Source organism: Gorilla gorilla, chromosome 13 (assembly GCF_029281585.2).
Source record: "Gorilla gorilla gorilla isolate KB3781 chromosome 13, NHGRI_mGorGor1-v2.1_pri, whole genome shotgun sequence".
NCBI lineage: Eukaryota > Metazoa > Chordata > Mammalia > Primates > Hominidae > Gorilla > Gorilla gorilla.
Window position 1 is genome coordinate 27,471,906 of NC_073237.2, and position 15,664 is coordinate 27,487,569.

Below are 15,664 nucleotides of genomic sequence, written 5' to 3' on the forward strand. Positions count from 1 at the left end.
ATAGGTCCTAAACTAAAGGAGGAAAAAAGGATCTATAATTCATTTCTGGTTCCATGAAACTCATTAAATTAATTAAGGCTAAGGATTTCACATAGGAATTTGGAGACTGTATGTATGCAGCACATATTTTGGTTACATGTCTCTCGAACCATGGTTGGCTGTTACTGGTGCATGGTCAGTTGAAGACTATATATATCCCAAACCCAACCATTTATCTTTATCTCTTTCTACCTTGCAGTCATAACTCAGTAGAAGAAATATCTGTATCAGTGACATTTCTTTTGAGATGGAGCCTCACTCTGTCACCCAGGCAGGAGTTCAGTGGCACGATCTTGGCTCACTGCAACCTCTGCCTCCCAGGCTCAAGCAATTCTTGTGCCTCAGCCTTGGGAGCAGCTGGAACTATAGGTGCCCCCCACCATGCCTGGCTAATTTTTTTATTTTTGGTAGAGACAGGGTTTTCCCATGTTGCCAAGGCTGGTTTCAAACTCCTGAGCTCAGGCAATCCACCTTCCTTGGCCTCCCAAAGTGCTGGGATTCCAGGTGTGAGCCACTGCACCCGGCCTGTATCAGTGACTTTTAAACTATTCTTTACAGAGCTCCTTCAGGGGATATTGAAAAGGAAGTGAAGGGGATGTAGATGAAAAGAGGGAAACCTGAACAGGTTAGACTCTACTTCTCCCAACTCCATGCATTCAACCAAAACAGCCCAACTTTTATCTTTCTGAGTCCCTTTCCTGTAGAATATATTTGAACAAAAGTCTGTTTTAAAAAGAGTTTGAAATTCTTTATTCTCTACTATAGATTCTCACAGGCCAATAAAAAGCCACAGCTGTCTTTTTTTCCTCATAAGATAAATGCTCCTTGTTAGCTATTCATCACCACCACCTGGTTGTCAGAAATGTATAATGCAGCACTCACAAATGTATAATGCGGCAGGTGATCCTGCTTCCAGCCCTCCTTTCTCCAGCCACTATCATTAAGGATGAATAAACTAATACGGTTGCAGGTTGCTGTGTTGGATATCAGGCAAAGAACATTATATAAACTGAAAGAGACACTATGCTATCTAAGAAGTTAACTATAGCTATAAATATAAAACTAAAGAGAGCAATATTTTAAAGAATAGCTCTTGTATGACCAAATAAGATATGTCCTTCAAAGTGGTCACATTGGTTATGAGGCAAGAGCAAAGAATTTTTAAAACTCCAAAAAACAAAGTAGCCACCTTGAGAAATTTAACTCATTCCAGTAGTGCTCCTAGTAAAAGCATTCTTAGAACTCTTTTTAGAAGTACAAAAAACCACCAGCCCACCCACAAAATTGTGAAATAAAATCAATTGTTGTTTTAAGTCACTAAGTTTTGGGGTGTTTTGTTATACAGTAATAGATAAGTAAGTGATATGGTCTGGCTATGTTCCCACCCAAATCTCATCTTGAATTCCCACGTGTTGTGAGAGGGACCTGGTGGGAGGTAATTGAATCATGGGGGCAGGTCTTTCCTGTGCTGTTCTTGTGATTGCGAATAAGTCTCACAAGATCTGATGGTTTTATAAGGGGGTTTCCCTGCACAAGCTCTCTCTCTCTCTCTTTGCCTGTCATCTATGTAAGATGTGACTTGCTCCTTGCCTTTAAGTCCTTTAAACCTCTTTCTTTTGTAAATTGCCCAGTCTTGGGTATGTCTTTATCAGCAGCATAAAAACGGACTAATACAGTAAGGCAGAAATGTCTGAATCACTAGGCTTTGGGAGATGTTTAAAAGGAAATCATTAGTCTTATAGAAAAACTCTAGCTATCCGGAACTCTAGAAAAATAAGCTGTTCTGTTTGGCTATAACTTTAAATAAATAGAATACAGCCAACTTTAACAAAGTTTGACTGTATCTTTAAACAGAAATAAACAACTTTCAAAAAACAAGTAAAGAACATTTTGGAAGATAAACAACTTGAGGATGAATGGGACTAGCAGTAGGTTCCCAACTTTCTCCCCTGCAGTTTTTGCTTTTTACCTTGGGTTCATCTAAATCCTATCTATGCTGCCTTTAGGAGAACTTTGCTCTTTTTCTTTTGCCTGGGCGTGGATAAAAATAAATGTCCATTTTCCCTAAGTACACTAAATACAAGGGTGCATTTTCTTTTTTTTAAAAGAATTATACAGGAAAAGAAAGGAAGCACAAAGTATAAAAACAGATAAATTAAATACAGATTTTTTTGGATCCTAAGATAAACAAGTTAAGTATAGACTTTTGATCCTAAGATAATTAAACTTTAGCCAGAAGTTGGCTGGCCCTATTTTTCTTTCCACCCAGTTATCAGTCTATTGTCCTTGTCCACAGGAACTCACACAAGATGCCAAAAATACAACACATACCTCAGAGTTTACCATCTCCTTTTCTTGAAGATAAAAGACTTTTATTACACCAACAATTCCAAGGAACAGAGGGTTTCTTCCTAAAGTATCAAAATTAATTTTTTAAAAACTTTAAGTGTTTTGGTAGAACTTTTTAAAATGTATTATGTAGGCTATAATTTAACTTTTCTTGATGACTCACTACTATTTTGTTTTTTGTTTTTGTTTTTGAGACAGTTTCACTCTGTCGCCCAGGCTAGAGCACAGTGACACAATCTCAACTCACTACAGCCTCTTCCTCCTGGGTTCAAGCAATTCCTGTGCCTCAGCCTCCCAAGTAGCTGGGATTACATGTGCATGCCACCACGCCTGGCTAATTTTTGTATTTTTAGTAGAGCTGGGCTTTCACCATGTTGCCCAGGCTGGTCTTGAACTCCCGGCCTCAAGTGATCTGCCTGCCTCAGCCTCCCAAAGTGCTGGGATTACAGGCATAAGCCGCCACGCCTGGCCTCACTACTGTTAACATTAATAATATACCAGGCTAAAATAATGTTGTTTTCAGTGTCTATTAAGGACTTGCATACCAAATCAACAATCCGATAAGGATTGTGTGTTAAGAGAAATGGTTCACTTTTGCCATTTCTTTTTTTTTCTTTTTTCTTTTTTTGTTGTTTTTTTTTTGAGATGTAGTCTTACTCTGTCGCCAGGCTGGAGTGCAGTGGCGCGATCTCGGCTCACTGCAACCTCTGCCTCCTGGGTTCAAGTGATTCCCCTGCCTTAGCCTCCTGAGTAGCTGGGACTACAGGCACACGCCACCACACCCGGCTAATTTTTTTTTTTAATTTTAGTAGACATGGGGTTTCACCATGTTGGCCAGGATGGTCTTGATCTCTTGACCTCGTGATCCACCCACCTCGGCCTCCTAAAGAGCTGGGATCACAGGCGTGAGCCACCGCGCCTGGCCTCTTTTTCTTTCTTTTTTTGAGACGGAGTCTTGCTCCGTCTCCCAGGCTTGAGTGCAGTGGCATGATCTCAGCTCAGTGGCATGATCTTGGCTCACTGCAACCTCTGCCTCCCGGGGTCAAGCAATTCTCCTGCCTCAGCTACCCAAGTAGCTGGGATTACAGGCAGGTGCCAAGATGCCTGGCTAATTTTTGTATTTTTAGTAGAGACAGGGTTTCGCCATTTTGGCCAGGCTGGTCTCAAACTCCTGATCTCACGTGATCTGCCTGCCTCAGCCTCCCAAAGTGCTGAGATTACAGGCATGAGCCACCAAACCTGGCATTCTTTTGCCATTTCTATTTAACAGTCCTGGAATTCCTACCTGAGTAATTAGGTAAGAAAAAGAAATAAAAGGCATGCAAATTGGGAAAAAAAAAAAAAAGTAAAATTATCTCTGTTCCAAGGTTACATGATCTTGTATGGAGAACACCCTAAAGATGCCACAAAAACATTAGAACTAATAATGATTAGTTGCAAATACCCTAAGCATTTTTTAGTGTCAGCAATGATGCAAGGTACAAAATCGACACATAAAAACCAGCTTTTTTATTTAATTAGCTGAGAATATAGGCAAAGTTGTTCTACTGTCCTGTAGTACATGTATAATTTTCCTATGGCAGTTACAACAAAAGATAGGAGAAACAAAGTTCCGTCTAAGTGTGACAGATGTAGATACATATCTTTCACAATGTTCCACAGGGACAGAGAAGTGATAAATCCTGCACCAAAGGAGTGAAAGGAAGAGACTGAATCTGCATGCCCAATGATCTCATGTTTAATAGCCTCTACATCTACTAATGGGCCCACTGCCAATGCAAGAGGGTCAGTTAAGTGGACATGAATGTGCATATCATTAATAATATCAATGTCTTTAATGTCTGCAGTTAATGTTTTAATCACCCTAGGTCTGGAGATCTTCTTGGGGTATAATAAAGATCTTGTTGTCCTAAGATAGCTTCCCACAGATGTGTTTATTAGGATATACAATCTGCTGCCGACTTCAGGAGAAGTAGCATATAGTATTCGGATATATGGCTGGTAATACATAATTGTGATGTTCTTATACATGGCCAGGGGATAGAGAGTTGTTGACCCATGGAACAAATTCTACCCAAATGGGTTTGCAACACCAAAACAAAACAGTTCTCCAGTTTACTAACCCAATTAAGTTCTTTTCATCCACAACACACTCAACAAATGGGGTCATATCAGTAAGGGGTTGTACAGTAAAGATCTGCAAGAAAAGACTGAATGTTGCTTCTCAGTGATGGCTGCACTATCAATTAACAGGTTCAACATATCCACAATATACTGCTGTGTCGTATCTCTCTTCCCTCAATGAGAAATCATCATGACAACTTGGCCAGATGCATCTGAACAGTCTACACCGAACCTGTCATCTAGAAACTTGTACTCACTATCTAAGGGGAAGGACAGGAGAGGGGCAGATCGTCAAACTTTACATGGGTTGGGTGCTCAAGTACTTGCCCGTTAAAGATGCTTGACTGTGTAGTCACTATTCGTTTTGTGAGGATTAAATGATAATTTGGTGCCAGATTCAAGTATACATACTCATAGTTTAATCTCAGCTATGCCAGGTGTGCTCAGTATAAGTGGGGAAGATGAGCAATAAAGACAATTTTAACCTTAGCGTCCTCTAGGCAAAAACGTAACTGTCTTTTGTACAGCTGTCAAGTGAGTGGCCATATGTCAGGGCCATTTCCACAATAACACCATGTAGTGCATGGATCTGTTACATATTGTTTTACTATAGTATATCCAGCTTAATCAGGTGCAGGGCGACAGTTGAAGGAGTACTCCTGGAAAATGCCTAAGATATGTAGATCTCTAGGATCTTGCACCTTCTGGTGGTTGCATGAAATTCTTCAGAGGAATCATCAGTGATAGTAAATTTACATGTTACATTCATAACAACTCTTATGGGAAATTTAGGATATTCAAATAGGACAACACCAGGAATTGACGTATCACAGAACTTGGTTTACAATAGTCCGAGCATGGATCCCATGCATCACCTTCAGCAGGAGGGGCAGATAGGCTGGGCAAGTGCAAGCTTGATAGAGCGGGATAAGTGACTGCAGGTGCAAGAGACATAGCATCTCTAAGGTTAGCCAACCCTTGGGGAGCCTTTGTAGAAACAAAAGAAGATTTAATGCACCAAGTTTTGTTTCTACGGAGATGAGCCTGTTATTTATGGCTCAATTGGTGATACTGCCTGACTTAATTTTAAGTCGAGTTTCTCTAGAGACTTCTGTTTCCTGTTGATTCTCTGTGATCCTCTCCGAGAGCTTCCTGAGAACCTGCTCGATTGAAGTTTGGCTCTCTCATGCCTCAACCTCTGCAGCCTCGAGGTAGGTCTCCACTTGTTGCATGCTTCTCGTTCGGACTCTGTCTAGATCTAAGCGCTCCTCCTCCATTGCTAACTCAACCACTGACTCGAGAGTTTCTCTGGTTACTAGCTCGCTCATCACTCTCTGATGCTTCTTTTGCTTTGGTGTAATTTTCTTCATCTGTTTTGGAGCAACTTTATCCAATCAGCTGTATGCCTAAACACTAACAATGAACAATCTGAAATGGAAATTAAAACAATTCCATTTACAGTAACATCAAAAAGAATAAAATACTTAGGAATGAACTTAACCACGGAAGTGAAAGACTTGTACACTGAGAAATACAAAACATTGCTGGAAGAAATTAGACATAAATAAATGAAAAAACATCTGGTGATCATGAATTGGAAAACTTGCTATTGTTAGAGGTGTCAGTATTACCCAAAGTCAGCTAGAGATTCAATACAATCCCTATCAAAATCCCAACGTTTTTTGCATAAATAGTAAAATCCATCCTAAAATTCATATGGAATCTCAAGGGATCCTGAACAACCAAAACAATCTTGAAAAAGAAAAACAAAGTTGGAGGACTTACATTCTTGATTTTCCAAACTTACTACAAAGCTACAGTAATCAAAACAGTGTTTTATCAGCATAAAGATAGACATAAAGAACAATGGAAGAGACTAGAGAGCCCAGAAATAAACCCTCACATATCTGATCAGATGAGTTTTGACAAGGGTGTGAATACCATTCAGTGGGGAAAGGTCAGTCTTTTCAACAAATGGTGTTGGAAAAACTGGATATCCACAAGCAAACGAATTAAGTTAGACCCTTATCTTACATTACATACAAAAATAAACTCAAAATGGATCAAAGACCTAAAGATAAGAGCTAAAACTATATATATAATATACATAATTATATAAAAAATATATTTTATATATTATATATAATATATAATATAAATATATACTTTAAATATAATAAAATATATTATATATTATATAATAAAATAAAATATATTATATATTATATAATAAAATAAAATATATTATATATTATATAATAAAATAAAATATATTATATATTATATAATAAAATAAAATATATTATATATTATATAATAAAATAAAATATATTATATACAATAAAATATATTATATATAATAAAATATATTATATATAATAAAATATATTATATATAATAAAATATATACAAAATATATTATATATAAAATATATATAATATATATTTTATATAATATATATATTTTATATATATTTTATATAATATATTATATATTTTATATATTATATATGTTTTATTATATATAATATATTATATATAATATATAAAATATGTGTTATATATACTATAGTATATATAATAGTATATAATAGTATAATATACATAATAGTATATAATATATAATATATAGTATATAATATATAATATATACTATGTATACTATATAATAGTATATGTAGTATACATAATAGTATATATAATACTATAGTATATATAGTATATATAATATATAAAATACATATTATATATACTATAGTATATATAATATATTATATCATATATAATATTATATAATATATATAAATTTTATATATGTATAATATATATTATATATAAATTTTATATATGTATAATATATATTATATATAAATTTTATATATGTATAATATATATTATATATAAATTTTGTATAATATGTATAATATATATTATATATTATATATAAAAAACAAGAAAACAGAGGGAAAGCTTCATGTCACTTAATTTGGCAATGATTCTTGGGTAAGACAAAATGCACAGGTAACAAAAGAAAAATTAGATAAATTAGATTTCAAATTTAAAAACTTCTGTGCATCAAAGGACACTGTTACCAGAGTGAAAGGCAATCCATGGAATAGGAGAAAATATTTGCAAATCATACATCTGAGATGGATTAATGTCCAAAATGTATTAAAAAACTCTTACAACTCAAGGACAAACAACCCAATCCAAAAACGGGCAAAGCACTTGAATAGGCATTTCTCCAAAGATATACAAATGGCCGATAGATATGAAATACATGAAAAAATGCTCAATATCTTTTCATTAGAGAAATATGAATCAAAATCATGAGATATCACTTCACACTGCTTAGGATGGTTATATTACTATTATTATTTTGAGTTGGAGTTTTGCTCTGTCACTCAAGCTGGAGTTCAGGGGCATGAGCTCAGCTCACTGCAACCTCAGCCTCCCCAGTTCAAGCCATTCTCCTGCCTCAGCCTCCTGCCTCAGGGATTATAGGTATGTGCCACCATGCCTGGCTAATTTTTGTATTTTCAGTAGAGATGGAGTTTTACCATGTTGGCCAGGCTGGTCTTGAACTCCTGACCTTAGGTGATCCTCCCACCTCGGCCTCCCAAAGTGCTGGGATTACAGGCGTGAGCCACCATACCTGGCCTAGGATGGTTGTTATTTTAAAAAAAAAGAAAACAAGTGTTGCCAAGGATGTGGAAAAATTGGAGCCCTTATGCATTGCTGATGAGAATGTAAAATGCTATAGCCACTGTGGACAACAGTGGTTCCTCAAATAAATAAATAAACATAAACATAAAATTACCATACAATCCAGCAACACCACTTCTGGGTATATACCCACAAGAACTAAAAGCAGGGACTCAAACATATCTGTACACTCATGTTCACAGCAGCATTTTTCATAATAGCCAAAAGATAGCTGCAACCAAAGTATCCATCAAAAGATGAATAAACAGAATATAGTATATACATACAATGGAATATTATTCAGCCTTTAAAAGGAGTGAAATTATGGCCAGGTGCAGTGGCTCACACCTGTAATCCCAGCACTTTGGGAGGCTGAGGCTAGTGGATCACTTAAGGTCAGAAGTTCGAGACCAGCCTGGCCAACATGGTAAAACCCCCTCTCTACTAACAATACAAAAATTAGCCCGGCGTGGTGGCGTGCACCTGTAATTCCAGCTACTCAGGAGGCTGAGGCATGTGAATCACCTGAACTGGGAGGCAAAAGTTGCAGTGAGCCAAGATCGTGCCACTGCACTCTAGCCTGGATGATGGAGGGAGACTCTGTTTCAAAAAATAAATAAATAAAAATAAAAGGAGGGAAGTTCTGATACAGGCTATAATGTGGATCAACTTTAGATATTATGCTAACCAACTGCAGCACTATTTACAATAGCAAAGCCACGGAATCAACCTAAATACCCATCAATGACAGACCAGATAAAGAAAACGTGGTATATATACACCATGGAATACTATGCAGCCATAACAAAGAATGAGATCATGTCTTTTGCAGAAACATAGATGGAGCTGGAGGCTATTATCCTTAGCAAACTAACAGAAACAGAAAACCAAATACTGCATGTTCTCACTTATAAGTGAGAGCTAAATGATGGGAATGTATAAACACAAAGAAACAAACAGCAGACACCAGGGTCTTCTTGAGGGTAGAAGGAGGGAGAGGAGCAGAAAAGATAACTATTGGGTACCAGGTTTAATACCCGGGTGATGAAATAATCTGTACAACAAACCCCTCTGAAATGAGTTTATCTATGTAACAAACCCTCATATGTACCCCTGAACCTAAAATAAAAGTTAAAAAAAACCCATAAAACAAAAAAAGGCATTACGCTAACCGAAATAAACCAGTCACAAAGAGACAAATAGTGCATGATTCCACTTATATGAGGTACCCACAGTAGTCAAATTCAAAGATAGAAAGTAGAATGGTGGTTGCCCGGGGCTGAGTAGGGAGAAATGGGGAGTTAGTATCTTACTGGTACAGAGTTTCAGTCTGGGAAGATGAAAAAAAGTTCTGGAGATTGTTATCAGTAATGGTTGTACAATAATGTGAATATATTTAATGCCACTTAAGAATGATTACAATGGTAAATTCTATGTTATATATATTTTACCACAATAAAGAGTAAATATGGTACAGCACAGGTTCTGCTGAGTTATTTTGTTGTTGTTAGGATTCCCTTCTACCCCATCACCTAGCTCTCTCAGAGCAATGTTGACATCTGGCTACTCAAAATGATGCTCTCGTTTCGTATGACGGACTCATTTGACAAAAATTATATTAAATGCCAATATCTGAATGGGTGTTTTTTTTTTCCCTGGGTAACTTCAACACTGATCAATCAAGACCATTTCTAGATAGCCTGCCCTTACCCTAACATGAAGTGAACCATCTCTTCAGTCAAGTGACTTTTAGCAGGGTGCATAGTCATTGTGTATGAGTAACAGGAAGAAAAGGGTGAGTTATTATCCTAAATTTGCAGATAAGCCCAGAGAGAAAAATAGAACACATAAGCCCTCCCATGAACTTGCCAGATTTAGCAAGTAAAAATACAGGACTCCCTGTTGTTTATTTGAAATTCAAATTTAACTGGGCACTCTGCGTTTTATCTGGCAACACTGAAGTATTGGAGGTGAGGAGAAAAATAACCCAGGGTGTTCTGGGGTAACTGAGGTCTTAACAGGAAGCCTAGACAGGAAAAAGTAGAAAAGGCCATTAAAAAGATACTGTTAAAAAAAAATTGTATTGCTTAATCCATCCAGCTCAGGAGCCCCTCCCCACACTGGGTTTCTATGATCCAAGGCTTTATTTTGAGACAGAGCATTGCTCTGTCACCCAGGCTGGAGTGCAGTGGCATGATCTCAGCTCACTGCAACATCTGCCTCCCAGGTTCAAGGGATTCTCCTGCCTCAGCCTCCTGAGTTGCTGGGACTTCAGCCTCCTGAGTTGCTGGGACTACATGTGCATACCACCATGCCCGGTAATTTTTGTATTTTTAGTAGAGATGGGGTTTCACCATGTTGGCCAGGCTGATCTTGAACTTCTGACCTCTAGTGATCCGCCCACCTGGGCCTCCCAAAGTGCCGGGATTACAGGCTGAGCCACTGTGCCTGGCCTGATCCAAGACTTTATAAAGACATGTAAGAGGGTGGGAGACAGAAAGCGGAAAAGGATACATCAAAACTAGCAATGGATGAATGAGAACATGTCCAGCCTCCAGTTAAGGCAACTGTGGCTTCAAAAAGGAATCTTAAACACCAGCACAGAAATCAGAGGGATCCTAACCTGGCTCAAAACAGAAGAGAAACAGTGGCTGGCCATACAGCAGGAGGGGCATAACTAACAGAATACCAGGTATACTGTTTGGATCTGCTCTTCCTTCCATTAAGCCATCCACCACTGCTTAATATCTAAGGAGCCGGCTAAGAAAATCCAGTCACTACTTTTATTTGCTAATACTTTGAGCCCCAGTTACAATAATGCCACTACTAATTAGGTAACTACTTTCTAGCTTATCAACTCCTACAGCTTTCCAGCCATTGTTTCATCCCTCAGCGATACCACCTGCTTCCCGGTGGAACCCAAACCCCCAGGAAACTAAATCTGCTCAGGTCACCCACCTAGGAATAAATAAAAACAGGTTTCAGGCCCTTTGTCCTTTGTAAATTCCGCCTTTTTTTTTTTTTTTTTTTTTTAAGGCCTGTGTTCTTTATCAAGGACACTGTTCACATAGTGGTAATCCTTGCCTGACTCAGGTCTACTTGTTCCTGCGTTTCATTCCTCCGCTGCTCAATTCTTTGTTCAAAACGCCAAGGACAACTGGTAGTGAAGACCCTCCACCGGCAACACTACCATGTGCCAGGCACCGTGCTGGGGACTGGGGATACAAAGATGAGTAGTGTACCGTCCTTGCCCCCAGGACAGTTCCCCGTGTCCGCAGGGCCGGCCTGGAGGGCCACAGCCAACTGTGGGCAACAGGATCACCGTGCCCTTCGCGGCAAGTGAGTGCAGTAGTAGGGGACGGTTACTGCCAAGCCAAAGGTTTTCTCCAGGTAAAACTGGATGACAGAGAGACGGAGACTGAAGCAACGCCGGCGCCGGGCGGATAATAAAGGGAGGCAGGGACTAAACGGGTGGAGGGAGCAGAGGACCCGGCCGGGAACTGGCAGTAGGGAGGCCCCCGCTGCAGTCGCCGGCCTGGGTGCCCGGCGGCCACGCTTCCCCAAAGCCGTCACAGGGACTTGGGGTACCAAGGTGACTACTGGGCGCGAGTCGTTTTGTGGGGGGAGGGTGTCCCCAAGGGGGCAGTTTGAGGAGACGGTTGGGGATGCATCTGGGGTGGCGCCCAAAGGGACGGTGGGTGCTGGGTGTTTGAAGGTCCGGTGGACGCAGAGCTGAAGGGTCAGGAGAAGGCCAAGGGTCAGAAGGGCTGGGGACGAGGTCTGCCCAGGGGGTCGGGGCGGACGCAGAGGGCGGGTGCAGCCGAGGGGGAAGGGCTAAAGGGAAGGGCAGGCGCTGAAGGCACATAGGTGGGCAGACAGGCCCTCCCCTAAGGGAGTCCTTGGAACGCGGGGCAGTGGGTCTGTGGGACCCTGCCCGCCTCCGGAGAGGCGTTCCTACCTCGTTTCTCGCCTCAGCCTCGTCCTTCCGCGCCGGCGGCGGCGGCGGCGGCGTGTCTCGCCCTCCAGGGGTCGCGTTGCAGGCTAGAGGCGCCGGCGGCCCCTCCCTCCGGGCGGGTTGGAAAGGCCGGCCCCTGTCGGCGTGGCGCGATGGTCCGATCTGGGTTGCCCTCAGGCCGCCCCTCCGGGCGGCGCGTTGGTTCGGTCCGCCCGGCCTAAGGTGCTCGCCCCCTCCCCGGCTCCCGCGGCGATGGGCGCAGCCGAGTCACGCGCAGCGCTTTCCCGCTAGGGGAGCGGAGAGGTTTCCGCCGTGGCCCCACCTTCTGCGGCCCGCGCCCGCCCCCGCGGGGTGGTGCCTGGCGACGCGCGGCTCCCGGGTGCTGGAACCCAGGGAAACCTAGGGCGCGGGTCCGCGGGCCTCCAGGGCCGGTGGGTGTGAGTGCCAGCTTCGCCTGAGGCGGCGGTTCTCAACACTGGCTTCCCAGTAGAACCTAGTGTGGAAACTAACCAAACAACAAAAGGAGGGCTGACCTCACACTGGACCGACTCAGAACCACTGGGGTGGAGTGGGGTGGGGTGAGGTGGGGTTGCCCTCCAGTGCATAGCCAGGGTTCGGAAGCCCTGATGAAACGTAGAACCCATGCACCCCCTACCCTTCAGGGCCGGTTGTGTGGGGGACATGGAAGATGCCTGTGTGTGACTCCTGCTGTTTACAGCCAGAGGGGGATGGGGCAGGCAGTCCTGCAAATGTTATGGGAAACCCACTGTATTAGTCCGTTCTCACACTGCTATGAAGAAATACTATGAAGGAAAGAGGTTTGACTCACAGTTCCGCATTGTTGGCGAGGCCTCAGGAAGCTTATAATCATGGCAAAAGGCAAAGAAGTAGCCATCCTTTTCGCAGGGTGGCAGGACAGAGTGAGTGCAGGCAAAGGAAATGCCAGACGCTTATAAAATCATCAGATCTCGTGGGACTCACTCACTGTCACGAGAAGGGCACAGGGGAAACCAGCCCCATGATCCAATTACCTCCACCTGTTCCCGCCCTTGACACAGGGGGATTATGGGAATTACAATTCAAGATGAGATTTTGGGTGGGGACACAGCCAAACTGTTACAGGTAGTTAGGCATGAGCGGGGCAGGAGAGGGTTCTCCCCTGCTACCCACTAGGGATGTCGGGTGATGGTTCTGAGGCAGGAGAATAGGGACTGGAGGCAGGGAACCTAAGACTGGTTCATGCCAACTTCCTGGAACTAAATTGAAAGGAAAACCCTAACTTTCCACACCTAAGTAACAACCCCCCGCCCCCACCTTTTCTGCCCAGCAGATGGGAAATTGGCTATCTGCAACCAATTAGACTGACTGCAGCCGAGTCTAACTTTGCATAGAAGTATAACTTTGTAACTTCACCCTAGCCTCTGATTGGTTGCTTCTTGCAACCAATCAGATGTTTGCACAGGTGTGCGACCTTTGTAACTTCACTTCATCCTCTGCTTGGCTGCTTTCTGCAACCAATCAGACTGATTGCTACGACTTCATTTACATGAGGTGAGCATGAAGTGGCGGGTAACTTCTAGGGGGTATTTGGACCCAAGAAGATTCTGTTTCCTGGCCCTTGAGCCGCTGCTCCGGCTGCTCCCACACTGTGGAGTGTGCTTTCTTTTTCAATACATCCCTGCTTTCCTTCTTTTGTTCCTTCATTCTTTCTTTGCTTTGCTGGGCGTTTTGTCCAATTCTTTGTTCAAAACGCCAAGAACCTGGACAACTTGCAGTCAGACCCTCTACCAGTGACAGTTCCATAATTACCTCATTGCTTCTTTAAAAAGGATAATTCGGCTGGGCCAGGGAGAGGCCATTTCCTGATGGTCCACACATGTTAACATCAAAATGCTAATTGAATGCAGGCCTCAGGGAGAAGCAACTTTCTGGGCATGCGTGTTAAGAGACAAAAATGGTGACGTATGATCTCCTGGGGGCACCCTCCGCCGGAAAACGGGAAGGAAAGCACTGCGCATTCGGGAAGCCCACTCTAAGGGAAGAATCATGGGAAAGAGGCCAGCCTGTAAAAGTCCTAGGATCTTGGTTAGGCACTTGACCTTCTCTCTTTAACCTTCACGTGCCCGCTTGGGTTTCTTCCAAGCGCACCTTCCTTTCTTTCCTGTTCTAAGGCCTTTTTAAATAAACTTCCATTCCTACTCTGGAACTTGCCTTGGTCTCTTTTTCTGCTTTCTGCCCCACAGTCGAATTCTTTCTTCTGATGAAGCAAGGACTAAAGTTGCTACAGACCCATAAGGATAGGCTGCAGGTAACTTGGGGTAACTCAGACCTCTTCCACCACTAACAAAACCATATCACTCATTGAGAAGACTCTGTTAGGCTAGACGCGGTGGCTCACGCCTGTAATCCCAGCACTTTGGGAGGCTGAGGCGGGCGGATCACCTGAGGTCAGGAGTTTGACACCACTAGCATGGTAAAACCCCGTCTCTACTCAAAATACAAAAATTAGCCGGGTGTGGTGGTGCATGCCTGTAATCCCAGCTACTCGGGAGGCTGAGGAAGGAGAATCACTTGAACCTGGGAGGCGGAGGTTGCAGTGAGCTGAGATTGCGCCATTGCACTCCAGCCTGGGCAACAGAGCAAGACTCTGTCTCAAAAAAAAAAAAAAAAAAAAAAAATAGAAGACTCTGTTCTAGGTTCCATACTCACTGAAATAGTTAGAGACTGGGGTCACAGTCAAGGAAGCAGATAAATGTCAGGATATGTAGCTTGTCTTCAGGCTTCACAGAAGTGGTGTGAGCTGAATTTTGAAGAATGAGTGGGAGGTAAAGAGAGAATTGGCATGTGCAAAAGAACTGAGGGGCAAAATGACCAATGTGATTGAGAAGTGTGGGAGGCAACGGAGACAGCTGAGGAGAGCTGGTCAGGGTTTGGTGATGAAACGCCTATGACTACTAAGGAGTTGGGAGAGATACTGAAGGGCTTTATTGCAGAGGCAGGAATGACAAGATCAAATATGAATGTTAGAAATAAAGTTCTAAGGGCTTAAATAAGGGTGACGTGGAGAGAGCTAGCATTGCCAGTGGGGAACCAATGAGGAATTGCATGTTTGCACAGTGTGATCCCCCAGTTAAATAGTCTGGGTTGGGGAATTAAGCCAAACCAGGCCAATTAGAGTTACTTCTCTAAGAATTTGGAATTGGGAGACAAAGAGCTACATCTCTGCTCAGACTTAAATTGGACTTAAGGGTAATTTGGGAGCTATGCAGTAGCCATCTTCTACTTGCCCATTTGGCCTGAGCAGCATTGAAAACCAGTTTGCTAAGAAAGAAGATCAATCAGTTGCACACAGAGAAGCAAGTCTAGACACAAAAAGACTGCTCCCTAGGTTCTTGGGACCTTCCAGCAGCTGGTTCCACTTCTTTCTGAGGCCCAGCAGGATTCCTTCCCCAGGATCACGATGCATCCTTCTATCCATTCATAGGAATCTCA

General features: G+C 42.1%; 1 protein-coding gene across 3 annotated transcripts in view; it reads right to left on the reverse strand.

The window, feature by feature from the left end:
* The window catches only part of RUSC2 (RUN and SH3 domain containing 2), a 73,129-nt gene extending 60,033 nt beyond the window's left edge, over nt 1–13,096 (reverse strand). The window contains exons 1-2 of one of the 3 annotated variants that reach the window (XM_019033969.4): nt 13,002–13,096; nt 12,176–12,677 (exon numbers count right to left, since the gene is read on the reverse strand). The gene's annotated coding sequence lies outside the window, so the exon portion shown is untranslated. The remainder of the gene's footprint in view (nt 1–12,175; nt 12,678–13,001) is intronic. The other 2 variants (XM_063696259.1, XM_055351604.2) reach the window with 2 other exon arrangements.
* Nucleotides 13,097–15,664: the final 2,568 nt, after the last annotated feature.